This window comes from Eucyclogobius newberryi, unplaced genomic scaffold (assembly GCF_026437365.1).
Source record: "Eucyclogobius newberryi isolate DKJ021-1_F unplaced genomic scaffold, fEucNew1.0.hap1 SCAF_21, whole genome shotgun sequence".
Classification (NCBI taxonomy): Eukaryota; Metazoa; Chordata; class Actinopteri; order Gobiiformes; family Gobiidae; genus Eucyclogobius; species Eucyclogobius newberryi.
In genome coordinates, this window is record NW_027315846.1 from 26,037,729 (window position 1) to 26,051,429 (window position 13,701).

The 13,701-nt window shown below is 39.0% G+C and overlaps 1 protein-coding gene and 1 non-coding gene across 2 annotated transcripts in view; one reads left to right on the top strand and one right to left on the bottom strand.

Annotated features, from left to right (window-relative positions):
- The window catches only part of cdin1 (CDAN1 interacting nuclease 1), a 164,988-nt gene that overhangs the window by 111,260 nt on the left and 40,027 nt on the right, over window positions 1-13,701 (top strand). The window lies entirely within an intron of this gene.
- trnad-guc (transfer RNA aspartic acid (anticodon GUC)) lies at window positions 6,081-6,152 on the bottom strand. Its single transcript has one exon. It is a non-coding gene; the product is annotated as a tRNA-Asp (tRNA).

Sequence of the window (13,701 nt, forward strand, 5' to 3'; positions counted from 1 at the left end):
GAGCTCTTAACTGGTGTAAGAGCACGCGGACACAATTTACGCACAAAAACAGACAAAACAAAGAGCACTGAAATGTAGAGGCATTTCCGCCTTCAGCTGTGCCATCTTGCTGTATCAACATGAGCCTGAAACTGAGGGTGGTATCACAGGTCTGGAGGACCTCCTGTGTGGTACCAGAGCCCAAGACACAGCGCGCCAAAGACCTCAACAGCTTCAGGCCGGTGGCTATCACGTCCCATCTGATGAAGTCACTGGAGCGGCTGGTCCTGGACCACCTCCGCTCCACCGTGAGCTCAGCCATGGATCCACTGCAGTTTGCATACCGGCCTGGCATCGGTGAACATCCAGGGAAGGGACATTGTACTTAAGTACCTGGGTGTTCATCTGAACCACAAACTGGATTGGACTCATAACACAGACGCACTGTACAGGAAGAGCCAGAGTCGGCTCTACCTCCTGAGGAGACTCGGGTCTTTTGGAGTGACAGGGCCACTCCTGAAGACCTTCTACGACTCTGTGATGGCATCAGCCTGTACGGTGTGGTCTGCTGGAGCAGCAGCATCACAGAGAAGGAGAGGAAGAAGCTGGACAAAGTCATCAAGAAGTCCAGCGCCACTACTGGGCTGTGCTCTTGACTTGGTGCAGGAGGTGGGGGACAGAAGGATCCTGGCTAAATTCACATCTATGCTGGACCACGAGTCTCACCCTCTGCAGGACACTCTTCAGTGCAGCTTCAGTGACTGATCCACCCTCGCTGTGTGAAGGAGACAGGTCACAGGTCTTTCCGTCTGCTGCTGTCAGACTCTACAACAAACACTGTTAACCCTGAACATGTGTCATTCAGCTTCATAATCATGTGCAAATACTGTCATACCCATGTGCAATACTGTGACATAATGTCAATCATCCTGGTGTAATATTTTCTGTCTATATAACAGCTGTAAATAAGAGTGTTATTTTTGTTAAGAGTATAAAGGTTTTTTTGTTATAAGTTGTTATTTCTTGTATTATATACTTCTGTGGCTAATCTGTTTCTGTACCTAATCTGTGTTGCAACACTGAAATTTCCCCATTGTGGGACATCTTCATTGTGAAAACTTTGTTCATAAAAAATAAATAATAAAATGTGACGTCTTTGCCGAGCCCTTAGTGAGTTCCGCTTTACAAATACAGACAATACTTTCTGGAAGGCCACCTAATGACAGAGAACTGCTCTCTGCCTTGAGTTTTAAAAGAATGGAAATTGGGAGAACATTCTCATGTAAACAAAAGGTCGATCCCTGTGGGTTTGTGAAAACATGTTGTCACGTAAATGCCTTTAGGTTTGTAAAATAAAATGCAAATCCTGTAAAAATCCTCCCCACAGTTGTATAACACTGTACTGTAGGATGAGGTGAATATGTCAGACATTTGTCATGTTTCTGGTTGTTTCTCTAATAGAAGAGTAGTACGAGCCACTGCTGCCAACTGTCCTCTAAGTCCAAAGGGTCAAGCTCTTGTGTAACGCTTGCGCTGCTCTCTTGTCTTCTTTCACTTTGTGTGTGCGTAGTGGTTTAGGGCACCTTCCTCGTTAGTATAGTGGTGAGTATCCCCGCCTGTCACGCGGCAGACCGGGGTTCAATTCCCCGACGGGGAGGAGATATATCTTTTTCACTCTCTAGTGTACTCTTACAACTCCTGTACTATAAGTATTTTTATCATCTCAATATTTTTGCCAATGCACAGCCTTATTGAGTGCCTCGGTTCTACCCAGTTTGTTGCAGTAATTTACATTATTATATATGTTCTTGTGTTTCCCTTTACTTCCTGAGCACACTCCTGTGCAGCTCGCCTCAGCTTGTGTTTACACTTAAGCAGAGCCCATGTGGAGCAGGAGTATGGCCTCTCCTATTGTTTCCTGTGTTATGACATCCTTACAGTAAATATTCCACAGCAGAGGAATCACTGCAAACACAATGGAGGCTCTTTAGGGCCCTTACTGTTTGTTTTAGGGGCTCTCTGCAGCACATGAAACCTGGAATAGTCACTTGACACACCATCTCGGATGCTTCAAGAATGTCATGCCTTGAAAAAAGATCATGGCCGTTATCTATTTCTAACCCTAACACTATTCCTAAACCTGTTTCCATGGCCTAACACCTAAGCCCCACACGCTAAGCTAAACAAAATGCCGAAACTTTGGCGGGTCCCGCTTTAGAAATACAGTGGGAATCTTTCTGCATTGCCACCTCCTGAAAGTGGAACCCAGCATTTGGAGAGGTTTACTCAAACATGCATGAATGAAACAAAACACAACTCCAGGCATGTTTTCAATAGCAAAGGCCATTAAAACATAGCTCAAACAACTTCTTTAAAAACTCATGTGAAAACTCTGTCGTTACAGTAAGATCTTCTCCACGTCAAACTTTACCTCTGCCCTAAGACCCCGTGTCTCCTCATTTCTTCATGTCAGCTCATTCGTACGCATTATCCCGATGTGTCATTTAGCCGCTATATGCTTAATGAGGCTTGGAAAGGAAGCTAACCTAAGCTATACCCCTCCGTCCTAAACCCCAAGTATGTGTGCCCTTACCCCGACACCGCCAGACGGAGAAGACAGCCCCCAGTCAAACGAGGTGCGAGCATGTCTACTTGAGGGATTCCTGTTTTGCCATGGAACGTGTTTTAAAAGAGGAGAAGACATTTTTTTGTCAGTTATGTCATCCGCAGTACGGTTTTTCGCCCTCGTTTTCTCAGTCTGGATGCAAAGCGACCTCCTGGGTGTCCTCCGCAGAGCAACGTTTGTCACAGATGTAGTCAAGGCAACGTTTTGTAAAGATATGGGGGAATGAGGAATGTGCTCACCTCCAATGGCAAAGTGTATATTTAAGAAGTGGTGTTTTATAGTTTCTGCTGGTAGAAATGAACTGGAAAAAGGATGTGCAGTCCGGCTGTTCTGAGTTCAACCTCACAGCAAATCAGCCTATGTCCATTTTCACAAACCAAGCTGTTTTTCTTATCGATAAATGTAGCGATTATTCTTTCAATTAATAGATTAGTCATTTAGATGGCAAAAGACCTGTAAATATGAGATTTTTTTCACAGAGATTAAGCTTGAGGTCCTCCTGATCCAGTCAATTTACAGACATAGAAAGGTTTTAGTATTATTTTTTTACTGCCAATGACCTGTTTTTAAGCAATAAAAGACCTTTACTTCTACTTCCTGAGTATACGGTTTACTTTCAGTTTCACTCAGTGTGTGCATAGTGGTTTAGGGCGCCTTCCTTGTTAGTATAGCCGCCTGTCACGAGGGAGACCGGGGTTCAATTCCCCAGGTAACATCTTTTTTCTTACTGCAGCTGTAGTTGTCACGCAAACACATTTCATCAAAACATTTAATCATAATTTTGTGCTATTATGCAACCTGTCCTGGTAAGATTAATTACTTAATTAAAGGTAATGTAATGTTACTTTACGTTTATGAAAGACCTTGTCTATGATGAAACTTGAAACGCACTCCAACAGTAGTTTTTCCTTGCTGAAAGCTGAAAAGGAGGCTCTAAGGACACGGGGCGCTCTGGAACAGTTACATTCCGGTGAACATTGTTTAATCAGTGTGTGATTGTTTCATTGTTTGATTCTCTACCCTTCTGTGGGTCAAATCAATATTTCTGGAGCTCCCATCCAAGTTGTGATTGTGTATTAAAACATCTTCAGACTGTAACGTTGGACCTTCTCTGCTAAACAGGCACTTTCTTCAAGGGCATATGTTGTTGACTGTGACTCCCAACAGCTGTGTCCATGAGTCCAAGGGTGGTGAGGCGTCTCCCGGGCAATAGGCACGCCCAAGTTTAGCTGCGCCTCGTCTGGATGATTGACGAGAGTTAAAGTAGCCAATGAGAAAAAAGAAAAACACCCAGCAGCCATGTGTAGACCAATAGGGTTAAACCGGAAACTCCATCGATCAACACGGATCGGATCTGCGCAGGTCTGGCTTATCCAGAACACACCTAATGTCTGCCCAACCTGACCCTGAAGAAGTATTTTTGGATAAAGATTATATCGTCAACATTCTCCAAAATAGATAATATAGCTCAGAGTCATTATTGCTTGTACAGTAGTTAATTTGATGCTCCTTCACGGCTGCATTTGTAACCTTTGTGCAGTGCTCTCATGTCCTCCTGGCTCTCAAATCCCTCTGCCCCTCTGTACTTCTATCTGCAAACTCCAGCGTGGCGTTTGGTTTTCCGGAGTGGTTAAATATGAGTAAAGTTTTCCTCTGAGACTCGCCCAGCTGGAGGTGGAATGCATAGTTTGGTTCTGGATGTGCGACTTCATGATATTGGATGTGTTTAAGAGCTTTGGGAAGGAAAGGAGGTTTTTTGTCTGCTCGGCCTTTGATGAAGAACCACAAAACTGGAGCACGTAAGTTTTCAGTCAGCGCAGAAAAGGCCTTTGGCTGCTCTACAAACAATGTACTGCATCTGAAATATCGACTGCAGAATGAAAGGAGCAGTATTAGATTAGATTGAACGGAATTATTGTATATTTGGTCATATATATATATATATATATATATATATATATATATATATATATATATATATTTATATATATATTATATATATATATATATATATATATATATATTATATATATATATATATCTCCTTACTTTTTACCTTGTAATTTTTGTTTAGTGTTTATATTTTGTTATTTCTTCTTATACGTCTATGTATTAAAAGCAGCATTTCTGTTTTGTAAATTTGATCATAACTACGTCTTAATTAGCCGAATAAAGCATGTACAAATACTTTATTCATACTGAACATATTACATTAAGTAGTTACTAGGCCTGAATTGTTCTTAATTCAAACAAATCATTTTGAATTAAAGCGCATATGATAGAACCTGCAGTAAATGTTTATCATAGTTTTGCATCAATCAAGTGGCAGTTTGGAAAATAAAACATTTGAAATAATGATTACAAGATGTAAAGCTGAGTTCCAAAATAGATTTCTTCTGTAATGTCATCAATAAGCGACATTCCATCCAACAGGGTTAGGGTTAGGGGATACTCACCACTATACTAACGAGGAAGGTGCCCTAAACCACTACGCCCACACAAAGTGAAAGTGAAACCAAAAGTAAACTGTAGGAAGTGAAAATTGAACGTCTTATTGCTCAAAAACAGGTCATTGGCAGTGAAACAGACACAGGAAACCTTTCTTTGTCTGTAAATTGACTGGATCAGGAGGAGCTCAAGCTTCATCTCTGTGAATGCTTGTCAATGGCTCTTGGATGAGAGTCGAAACGTCTATTTTTTCAAACTGAGTCCAGATGACTACAACTGAAGCTTTTTCTACTATGGAACACGCCTGGACGAATGAGGGATTACACCGACTCATCTCTGTGAAGTTAGTTTCAGCCTTATTACAATTTTCTGATGCAGCCAATCCATAAACATGAAGAATAAATAAAAAAGACAGCATCAGGTGACCACAGTGAGGTTACTCCAGAGGGCCACTCACAACTATACCAACGAGGAAGGTGCCCTAAACCTCTACGCAGGCCAAAGAGAAAAAGTGCACAATAAATTAATATATTTACAATGATAAATACAAGTCTTCATCAAAGGTTAAACTGGGACCAAACCCAAACCAGCGTAAACGTGTGAACTGGAGGTAGACCGATATATCAGGCTGATATTTGTATATTTTTGTGTATTGGCTATGGACATAGAGATATATCTCTTGCAGAGGCCCACGGTTAGTTTGGACCAACCAGCTTCCAAAATAACATATAAAGCTTTAATTTACCATGTACAGTACGTCATAGTCATTTGTTGCCCTACATATGGGCCAAAAAACATGTGCAGAGTTTCTGGGCCACAGGTTTCTCTGGACTGAGGCATGAGCCATGACAAAAACTGTATCAGTCCATCTCTATATAAAAACTGACGTTTTGTCAATCTGTAAACAATAAATCAGTAGCAATATCACAGAATAAAGTCTGCACAAGTAAGAAGTTATTTTAAAAAGAGCAAGGCTGCAGTAGGTCAACAGTAGTGTACGTTACACCAGAGGGTCAAAAGTGTATTCCTCCCCGTCGGGGAATTGAACCCCGGTCTCCCGCGTGACAGGCGGGGATACTCACCACTATACTAACGAGGAAGGTGCCCTAAACCACTACGCCCACACAAAGTGAAAGTGAAACCAAAAGTAAACTGTAGGAAGTGAAAATTGAACGTCTTATTGCTCAAAAACAGGTCATTGGCAGTGAAACAGACACAGGAAACCTTTCTTTGTCTGTAAAGTGACTGGATCAGGAGCAGCTCAAGCTTCATCTCTGTGAAATGTAGTAGAAATCTCATACATCTCTCTTTACAGGTCTTTTGTAATCCAAACAACTTTTCAAGAAATGAAAAGAATAATCAATTTATTTATCGATTGTTTCAGCATTATTACATTTTTCTGATGCAGCCAATCCATAAACATGAAGAATAAATAAAAAAGACAGCATCAGGTGATCACAGTGAGGTTACTCGTGAAGTTGAACCACAGTCTCCCAGACGGGGATACTCATCTTAAGCTATTTTAAGTATTCAAGCCCAAAATATTGTCCAGTTGTGATATTGTTTTAGTATTGATTTGTATTTGCGTGGCATGTCCTCCTTCAGGGGCGCTGTAAGGGACTCCCGGGGCCCCCATCTTGACATCGTACATGTTTCACTTACATTTTCGATTTTAACATCAGGACAAATAAGCACTACTAAAACGACATCCAGCACAAATAAAACACACTCTTCTTCTCAAGCTTATACTTCCATACAAACATTCATTTCTCATGGGTACAAATTTGCCATTCCAGAAGCCATTTTTTGTCAGGTGTGCAATTGTTTTAAATACATTACTTCATTCAATATCGCAGGTGACTGGAGCCTATCCCTATGACTTTGGGCCTTAGATGGGATACACCCTGGACAGGAACAGGCGTCAAGCATCAATTCAGGTGAAAATGAGACCTCAGTGTTTTATTCTCGAAGAAGCAAGAAGTCTGGAGTTGGCATGCTAATGTTTTTGAACTCGCTCTGAGCTTAGAGATTTGTGAAAAGTGCCTATAAACTTATCACAGTCAATATTTAGGATGCTGGGAGTGCATTAGGGAAGCGGGCAATACATAAAGTGTGGCAGATCATAGAGTTTCAATGTAAGTGGAATATCTCAGAGGTGAGGGACCACGTACAGATCTTAACTTGGACATTATTCATTATCATTCATGGGTCACATGACTTATTCGTTGAGGACCATATGTTGTAGCCTGTCTCAGCCGTGCCTCCCACTAAAAATGAACGTTTATTAGCATAGCCACGCAATGAACATGGTAGTTTAATGTGTGACCTAGCGTTAGCCATATGCTAACTACCTGAAACGTGTGGAGTGAGTTCTTTAAGTCCGCTGGTCTCTCCTGATGGCAGTAATCTGGTGACCAACAGGTTGTTTTGGGTATGTAATAGAAGAATATTTTTGGAGATTTGCTGTTGGTACAGTTCAGCGGAGCATTTATCTTCCCACCTCAAGATGGCAGTAGCAGCGTGTGTCACGTCACTTCAGAGCCATGAATAATTAAGTCTGTTTTGTTAGTTTTAGTACACTACACGGTTTTATCCCAAAAACAATACCCCCAACACCCACAGCGCACTATCTCAAAGTGTCCCAAAACTATTCCCAATGCTCGATCTATCCTTCCCTGCGACCTCTTCCATCTCCAGTTTGTGCTTCAGCGCACACTTTGCAGCCCATAGAATATTTATACCAGCACGAGTGGGGTAAACAAAGCTTCATATTTGTGCCTTTGTATTTACGGTGAGGAGCTGTGTGTGCAGATAAAGCAGGTCTAGAGCGGACCATCAGTCACCTCGGCGGGCTGCAGGCTGGTGATAAGTGCTTCCTTACAGATAACCCAGACACCAGTGCTGTTTATAGGCCCACTGTCCCTCAGCTAACCTTGTGGTGTTTTTAGCACCGACCAATGCCATTTTTCCACCTCTTTTTGGTTGTCTTTTTTCCCCCCGCCGTCCGCGACATCACCTTGCCCCAGACTTCCTGCCACAAGTTTATTCCTGAAATGTAAGATAAATGCTCGGGTGGGGGGATGATTGGTGTCTTCCCTGCAACGATTAAAAAGACTTTTATTTCATGCTGTAAAAGATTTCTTCTCTGATTTGAGGATTTACAATGTATAAGGATTTGCACATTAGTTCATTGTTAGTTCAGGATGTACCATGACCTCATGCATCACAACATAATGAATTCACCAGGAAGTAACTTTTTTTTTTTTTTTTACAATGATCTCAATGAATATAGAGGTTGCAGAGGACATTGCATGAGAGTCAATGGTATTTTCTCATATAAGAGCTCTGTTATCAAGTCTATAACTCTGTATTTAGTAGTATTTAGTTAGCTTTATTTTCTTTTTTTTAGATGTCGGGTACGGAGTAGAAAAGCAGATAAAAACCGTCACACACATTTATCACTGATACAAAGTTTATCACTCAGTCGCACTGATTACCTTTCTCTCCTTAAATAACATGTTTCTGACTGTTGAGGAAACAAATTGTTGTTGGGTGAGTTCTTTATCTCCCCCTACCTTTAGCAAACAAGCACAGTCAGAGCAACAACGGAAAAACTACTGTCGGTTTATATTTTACTAATTAAGTGAATTTTAAAAATATTTTTTAAAATGCATTAATTTATTTTTTTCATTTTTTAAACTTATTTTATTATTATTATTTATGTCTAAAATGACCAAATTGCCACTAAAATAAAAAGGGCTGGACCTTCAAGTAAGAGTGATGACATAATCAATAAATTAAAAAAAATCTGTGCTAAAAAGTGTGGAAATAACACTTTTCTCTGATTCTGATTCTTTTGCAGCCTTTTCATAGATATCTCACTCTTTCATCTCCCGCCTTCATCCGTGACCATCGTATAAACATTTTTCTTTATCCTCATGTTCATATTTCCCTCCGTGTCGCCGGTGGCCGTCTTTGATCGATGCCGCGGTGACCGAAGTCGACTCCCACACGAGCGACGCACATTTGTTTCACTGAAGTCCGCGTCGTATTTCACCGTTCACGCTCGGACCGTTTGTCTCTAAAAAACGTGGAAGGAGACGCAGGGTTTTCCCTCCGCCGGCCTGGCATTGGTTAAACGGTGTTGTCAGGGCTTTCTCTTGCCTCCTCCTGCCCGAATCTTTGTTCCCCCGGATCTGGTTTGGATTTCGCGTCTCCTTGCGCTCTGATTGCCTGATAGCTTAAACATCTCGGCCCGTCGGTGGACTGTGGTAATCCAAGACATGTGAGCGAACCGGTGTCCAAGTCTCTTCCTGAATGCGCCGGTTTAGAAACAGTCTCGTTAAAGGAGATGCATACATTTTAGTTTGACGTTTTTGGACTTTTTGATCGTGTTTTGATCATTTTTGCACAAAACAGAACCATCATGTTTTCCACCTGTTGCCAGTTGTTGCACAATGAATTACCATAGTCATAAAGGGAGTATTATTCTGAAAACTGTTTTGAGGATGTATGCAAAATTTGAATATTGAGTATGTCGTTTGTAAAGGATTTTTTTTTTTTTAAGCGAGACATTTTACATTTCATATTTGTCTCATACTTCAAACTCTACAAATACTTTTAAAGACTTGTTTTAACACACGTTTGCTCATAATTTAATACGATACACGATACGATAATGTTACGGTTTCGCAAAACACAAAACAATCGATACTTTGCACAGGATATTATGCGATATATCACTATTGTTCAAGGACCAAATGCATTTAAACAACTGTATTTCTTTGTTAAACAATGACCTGCTCAAATTTTATATAAAATACACAGATTTTGATAATTATGAACTGTAAACATGTCAACTGTTTTGTATAAACTAGTTTTCTTTCTCTAAATAAGCAACAAAATGGTAGCACTGTCACAAATATATAAGTTAAACCTGAACCGAAACATTTAAAGACATGTTTTAACACATTTCTGTTGGATTGACAGAATCATAATGACTTTTATTTATCCCCAAGGTGAAATTCCTTTTGTTACAAACATGCAACCGACCAGCAAAAGAAAATACAGTTATCAAAATAAAATAAGTTAAGATGAAATATTAGTATCACAGTGAGAATAAAATACTATAAATATGTTTTTTATCACCCAAATCCCTGGAATAAATTCACATTTTAACTTGACCTATAAAAATATAGTTCATGTTCAAGTAAAGTTTTACAAGTGCGCTGAGTATTGCACACTGACTTTACAAAGAGGATTTACAGCAGTGTCAGAATAATTTCCTGTCTCTGTGGAGCAGCGTGTCTGAATATCACGATCGGGAAACTCCCCAAACATATCTACATATCCATTTTTGTCAATATTGCCCACCACTAGCTGTAAATGGCTCAGTGCCGTTTCAAGAAAAGATGAAAGCAAATCTTTTCATCTTAATAATTTCGAAAAAGCATAAAAGTCAACTCGAGTCGGCCCCGTACATTTTCCACTATCTAAAACAAGTGTTCCTCTGTGCGGTAAATCAAGCGGCTCATTGTGAGGCTTAGCCATAGATATGATCCTAATTCTAATTCAATCTTTTTGTGGACGTGACGTTTCATCACAGGAGCTCTGACATGTGATCCTTTCCTGTGAACGCAGAGATAAGCCACATTTAGAGCGAGGGAAGTGCTAACTGTGCCAAGCAGGAGAGCATAAGACATTTGTCGCTATAATACTTAGTTTACCATGTGTTTCCTAAATCAAGTGAATATTAATAAAATAAAATAAAAAAATACTACTATTGTTTTGTTCTTGTTTTCTAAATGTATGTTTCGTTCATGAAGGTCTTGATTTCAAACTTTTTGTGATAAACTGTATGTTATATGTTTAATGTTTTTATTGCTGGTCATTGCTTAGAAAAAATTAAGACAAATTTAAGAATGAAAAACATTTTAACATCAGTGTTTCTTTGTTAAATCACTACTTGCACAAACTTTGTATGAAATATAGCCATTTAAATCGTCAAAACAGTGAATATGTCAAACGTATGGCATAAACAAGTTTCCTTTCTCTAAACAAGGAAAAAACATTGTTGAAAAATAATTTAGAAAAATATACTAAAATACTCAAGTGTGAAGTCAAAAATGTCTATTAACACAATTATCACAATTTGTCACTAGTTTCTTTCAATTTCTCTGTAGAAATAATTCAGTTTGAATAGGCTCAGTTTTGTTCAGTGTTAAATCATTTTGTGTAGAGTTATTTAATTTGAAGTTTCATTTTGTGGCTCATTTTACAGGAAAATAATTTGCTCTGAATCTGATGCTGAATTAAATAACCAAGGAAATGTGGTTGTATTTCAGACTCTAGACTACAGACAAATCCACTTATTTTACTCCGAGTAGCATCTCCAAAGCCAAAGCTGTAAATCCACTGTGCACATGTCCAGTGGAACCTGCTCACTGACCAGCTGCATGCCCAGACCAACACGGTTGTAGAGAAGTGTTATTTGATTGACATGAAATTTGCATTGCAAGTTTTCTTGAAAAGGACCAAAGGCTGACCAGGAGAATTGATGCCTTGTATAAAAGTTTACTTTTGCAGCGTTGATTTGTAGAAATATTGTATAAAATATATATACTTTTTTATATATATTATGTCTAAAAAAACTGTAAAAATGTGCAATGTTTTAAAAATCAGTGTATAAAAAATACAATGTCTTAAAATTCAGTGTATAAAAAAAAACATGTTTTAAAATACAGCTGCTGTTTTCTAATTCAGTGCAACAAAAAAAAGTATATCCGGTTAAATCCAGACTGACTCAGTACTGCTACTTCATACCATCTGCTTTGGTTTTAAAATTAGTAGAACAATACTATTAAAAGAATGTTTTGAGTATGTGGTTTATGTTTTTATTTATATTAATATATTTATGAATATTTAGTAAAAAAAAACTTGGCTGATAGAAAGTGTGGTGTGGTTATGCTGGAGCGCCCTCTTGTGGCTTCATTGAGTTGTCATCAGGCTGTCAATACGTGCAATAACATGAAGCCGTCTCTTTCTAAACTTCACTTTTCACCAACAAGAAATGTTGTGATATTGTATTGTCAATAGTCTCACAATATGTTGAATTGACTACCGTATTTTCCGGACTATAAATCGCACCCCTTTTTCATAGTTTTGGCCGGGGTACGACTTATACTTATATACTTATACTCCGGAGCGACTTATATGTGATATTATTTGTTATTCCCATACTTGCAACCACATTTCATACTCCAGTTCAACTTATATATGTTTCTTTCTTCTCTATTATGCATTTTTTTGGCTGGTGTGTCTTATACTCCAGTGCAACTTATAGTCCGGAAAATAGTACATAAACTATGATCCTTTTCTCCATTTTAGTGGAGTTGAGCACTTTTATATCTTATTTGGAATAGGATAGTAATGATTCAAAACCAAGTTTTGTCAAGGCATTTTAAAAGGAATCGTGTCTGCTGTACAATTCTCCTCTTCAATACAGTATATCGTACCGTGAAATGAATATCGTGATAATATAGTACCGTGAGATTTGCATATCGTCACGTCAAGCATCTTTAATCTTTACATGTGAAGCAGCCTATGTCCAGATGCAAATTTCAAACTATAAACCAAAGCTGCTGACGCCCCCCCGATGCCCCCAGTGCATCTCCCCACAGTGAAGGAAGCCTGAGCGGGATAGAGCTGTCTGCCCACAGCCCCCTGATCCAAAGTGACCCGGGTCCCGTCCACTCTCCAACCGACACTCCACATTCTCATCTCCTCCGCCCGCTGAAAAGGGGAGAAGCATTAACTCTGGACTTTCTGGACTTTCTCTTGGCCTCGTTCGGTCCGACCTGGTGATGAAAAGCGAATCGGACACGTTTTACATTGGGTTTATTTGCATTTGCAGTTGCTTTGTGGAGGCCAAGCTGAGACTCACTCAGGATTAGTTCAAGCACAAAGTCGGGAGTGAATGTCCAAATAGTCTCAGTGAAGTTGACACAAAGACCTCTAAACTTTACGAGATGTAACAGTACATTTTGTTATCTAATGTCTAACCAAAACCTATGATGACCATTTTTTATTATTCTAATATTTTAAATGAACATGTTTTGACACAATTTTCTTTTTATTCGCCTGATTTTTAGTAGAATTTAATTTGTGTGTTTTAGGGACTTAACATAATGTATTTTTTTTGCATTGTTAGTTTCTTAATCACGTTTTTCTACCTTTAAAAAAAATCTACCAAATAGTGCACAATAATGTTTTCTATAACTTAGACATTAGAATAAAGCTGTGTTTTATTTGTTTGTATTTTTAACAAAAACACCTTAAAAAATGTCTAGAATGAGTTCAGAGACAGTCCCTAAAGATGAGAGTATGCATACATTCTTTACTAAAACCACACATGTACACATGAAAAACCACATGTTTAAAAAGACAGTTGCACAAAAACCAGAACCATTATTATAGTCTTATTTTTGTAAAACCTTTTTCTGAAAAACGTTGAGTTTGCACCAGTTTGATGTCCTGCTGTGTTTCTTTTGTTTGGGACAATTTAGATTTTGTTTTGTATTAATGGCCGTTTTAGTGAATGTGTGAAAGGTGAGGTGATGTTTACACATACTTTTAAAAGAGTTACCCCC